This window comes from Penaeus japonicus, unplaced genomic scaffold, assembly GCF_977035675.1.
Source record: "Penaeus japonicus unplaced genomic scaffold, GWHDUDI00000001_assembly GWHDUDI00000036, whole genome shotgun sequence".
In the NCBI taxonomy this organism is placed as follows: Eukaryota; Metazoa; Arthropoda; class Malacostraca; order Decapoda; family Penaeidae; genus Penaeus; species Penaeus japonicus.
This window is the reverse complement of record NW_028234438.1, coordinates 17,684,694-17,689,098: the sequence shown is the minus strand read 5'-3', so window position 1 is coordinate 17,689,098 and position 4,405 is coordinate 17,684,694.

Here is a 4,405-nt window from a genome sequence, read left to right as displayed (position 1 = left end):
CTAGAGGAAGAATGATAAAAGAATAATGCTTTGGTGATTCACTGATCAATATCCGAATATGTTCAGAGCCCTATGACTGTTCAAGCAGAGCCTTGCCTGAGGCCGTGGCTGGGACAAGGGCTTGGTTGGCATGTTGCATGGTTATTGATCTGTGACTTTTGAGTGAATCATATGTCGATGATAGTTTCATGACTCGGGTTTTTTTTTTTTTTTTTTTTTTTTTTTTGTCAATATAGATAGAGACAGATACGGACATGGAGATAGACTGATATATATACAGACAGATAGGCAGTCGCAAAAACATAGTCAATAAGCAGACTTAGATAAGCAAAAACAAATAGATAGTAAACTTGCTGACACAGACAGACTGGTAAAACAGGCAGACATAGATACATACAAACATACCTAACATATATCGACACAAAAACTGTTAAAACATACAGACACATAACACATACAAACACAAATCAAGTAAAAACAACGATACACAAGACAGATTCTGATAGACAAACATCTAGTGAAGTACATAGATAAATAGATAGCTCAGGAGAGATCGTTGTAGACAGGTTGTCATTATTATTTTCATCACCAACATCTCTTTCAGCATCATCACCATCACATGAATCATCATTATTACAGAGAAGGGCTGTTGTTATGAATCGTGATTGCCAACACAAGGTCTTCTCATTGACGATAACGACTTGGGTGTTATGGGTCATTACGTCATGGGCTGTGAATCACTTTGGAGTAGTCTCAGGTGCATCCCCCCCCCCCGCACGTCCCAGCCCCTCCCCTATCTTGTCCTGCATTTAATTTTCGTTTTAGTTTTATATATATATATATATATATATATATATATATATATATATAAATAGATTTTTTTTAAAAACCTCTTCTCCTTTTTCCCGTTTTTATTTTTTCTTCCCTCTTCCTCCTCCCTCCGCCTCCTTCGTCGCTCGCTCCACTTCCACCTCCCTCCTCGCTCTCGCTCCTCCTCCTTCTCCTTTTCCCCTTCCTCCTCCTCCTCCTCCTCCTCCTCCTTCTCCTCCTCCTTCTCCCCTTCCTCCTCCTCTTTCACTTCCTCCCACCTCTTATCATAAGCGTCAAATTACAAGTTCAATCTACAACCATGATCCTATTTTTGATATTGTATTTATATTCATTTGATCATTTATTAATTTATTCAGTCATATTGTTCCGTAGATTTTATTTATCAACTTAATCCCTCTGTTCATGAATGTTATTTTTATTTTCAAGTTCAGTTAAACTTGTGAGAGAGAATTCTATCATCAAGCTCACACGCGTTTAAGATTCAGTGAAAATATGAAAGAATAAATATGAATAAATTAGATATAGAAATGAATGAGTATAGAGTATAAAAATATATATATAAATTATATAAAAGATATATGAATGTAAAAATTAAAAAAAAATAAAGATATGATATTTAAAAATATATGGAAAATAAGTTAATAAAAGTGAATATGAATGAGTAAGTATAACTAACAGTAATAATAGTGCTTAAATAAATGTTCTCTCGAAGTTATCGGGAAAGAAGCCAAGTCAATTCGCGGAAAAGATGAGTTACGAGAAATACAGGGAGGGGAGAGGGAGAGGGAGAGGGATAGGGAGTGGGAGGGGGAGAGGGATAGGGAGGGGGAGAGGGATAGGGAGGGGGAGAGGGAGAGGGAAGGGGGAGAGAGAGAGGGAAGGGGGAGAGAGAATGGGAGGGAGAGGAGGAAAAGAGAGAGAGAGAGAGAGAGAGAGAGGAAAAGAAAGAAAGTGAAAGAGAGGAAAAAAGAAAGAACATAATAAAAGAATCAGAGACAAAGAGAAAAAGAAAGAAAGACACGGAAGTTGACAGAAAAAGAACAAGAATGAGAGAAAGAGAGAGAGAGAGAGAGACGGAGGAAAGAGGAGAAGAGAGGATGGAAGGAGGGGGATATTTACGAAGGACCTGCTCCGAAAGCTCACCTAACAACCAGGACATTCGTTCCCAGAAAAAAAAGGGCTTTTAACGCAACAATAACAAGGGGGGGGCAAGAAGTTGAACCCCAAAATGTTATGGCTGGGAGGAATTCGTAGTGTTTTTTGTGGTTGTGATAGTGTGTTGAATGAGGGTGTGAACTGGGGGAGGGGGGGGTTAGTCCTGGATTGGAAACCGAAGATCTGTTTTGGATTTGTTTTTCCCTTGTCTTCCTTCAAAATGTCTTGTGTCTAGTTTTTAGTTCTTTTATATTTATTTTATTTGTCTTTGCTTCATCCTATTATTATTATTGTCATTTTTATTGTTGTTATTATTATTATTATTACTATTCCTATTACTATTACTATTATTACTATCCTTATTCTTATCATTACCATTATTATTGTTATTACCATTATTTTGGTGGTTTGTTATTAGTGTATTATATACATATATATTTACTTTCTTTTTTATTCCTTTTTTCAATATTTTCTCTTTTTCATTCTACTTCTCACTACTGTTGTTCTTTATGATTTTTTCTCTCACTTTTTACTTTACATTCACTTTGATTTTCAGTCTGCCTTTCCTTTTCGACTATGAATGAATTAACAATATCATGATTAGGATTATCATACGAAACATGCAGATGAATAAGAACTAATTTCCTAATAAAAGATAACCGGAAATACTTCGATAAACGAATTAATTAATGCAAATTACAAAGATGATTACCCTAAAAAGAGAAACTAACCGATAAATGAGAATAACAAAGATGATTATCCTAAAAAGAGAAACTAACCGATGAATGAGAATTACAAAAATTATTACCCTGAAGAGATAAGCTAACCGCAATAAAAATATATAATAAATAAAAAATTAAAAATACCGCGATTAATTAAATAAATGGAGAATTCCACTTTTAACAAAGATATACATTACCCCTATTAAAATGATAAGTTGATAAACAATAACCGATAAATGAGATATTAAAAAGATGGATTAACCCCTAAAATAAAAAAGGAGAAGAGGTGGAACTAAACCGATAAAATGAAGGAAAAATTAGCAAAGAATGCGATTACCCTATAAAAAAAAAAAATAAAAAACAAAAAAAAGAGAAACTAACCGATAAATGAGAATTACAAAGATGATTACCCTAAAAAGAGAAACTAACCGATAAATCATAATTACAAAGATGATTACCCTAAAAAGAGAAACTAACCGATAAATGAGATTTACAAAGATGATTACCCTAAAAAGAGAAACTAACCGATAAATGAGATTTACAAAGATGACTACCCTAAAAAGAGAAACTAACCGATAAATGAGAATTACAAAGATGAATACCCTAAAGAGAGAAACTAACCGATAGATGAAAATGACAAAACTAATTAGCTTAACAAGAGAAACCGCCCAAGCCACGTGCAGCCCTCGAGACAATATCCCAATGGCCGGAATGAGTGCCAGGAAATACACACAATCCAACCGGTATAAGGAGGAAGTGACGTCACTCCATGGTTATGATTCGGCCCTTTGTAGAGCAGCGACCGGCACGTGACGTCACAGTGCAAGGCGGCGCTGAAACGTATACATGTGTTGATGGTGTCTCGTTGTGTGTTTGTTGTTTGTTGACCTGTTTGTTTGTTTGCCTTTTATTTTTTTTTAGTGCGTGTGTGTTCGACCTGCTTGTATGTTTACCAGTGTGTATGTGTGAAGGTGTTTATCGGAGCTATTGTAAACAAGTAGGGTGGCTATGATATGGTGTAGGGATGTTGTACAGTGTAGTGGCTGACAATTGAGTTCGCGGATAGCCCGAGTCGAGGACTAAGTCTCCATAGGCTACTGTGCTAGACTTTTGAATGAGACCTTATGCTTATGAGAGATCCACTTTTCGCATGAGGGCTCGTTTTATTTTTCGTTTTTCTTTCAATTTCCTTCGCTTTCTCTCTCTTTGTCTTTCATTCTCGCTAGTTCTGTCTCTCTCTCTCTCTCTTTCCCTTTCTCTCTCTCTCTCTCTCTCTCTCTCTCTCTCTCTCTCTCTCTCTCTCTCCCTCCTCTCTTCTCCCCCTCTTCTCTCTTTCTCTCGCTCACTCTCTTCTCTTCCTCTCTCTCCCTCTCTCTCTCCTTCACTCTCTCTAGTTCTGTCTCTCTCTCTCTCTCTCTCCCTCTCTCTCTCTCTCTCTCTCTCTCTCTCTCTCTCTCTCTCTCTCTCCCTCCCTCTCCCTCTCGCTCTCCATTCCCCCTTCCCCCACTCCCTTTCCCCTTCCCCTTCTCCCACTCCCTTTCCCACCCCCATCCCCACCCTCACCCCCACTCCCTCTCTCCCTCCCACCCCCTCCTTAATTTCCGGTGTGATCTCACTATAACGCTGTAGGAGACGTTGCGAGCTCAGCATGTGGGCGTAAGTGAATGAGCTCAGTGTGGGCGGTGTAGGGGCGAGGC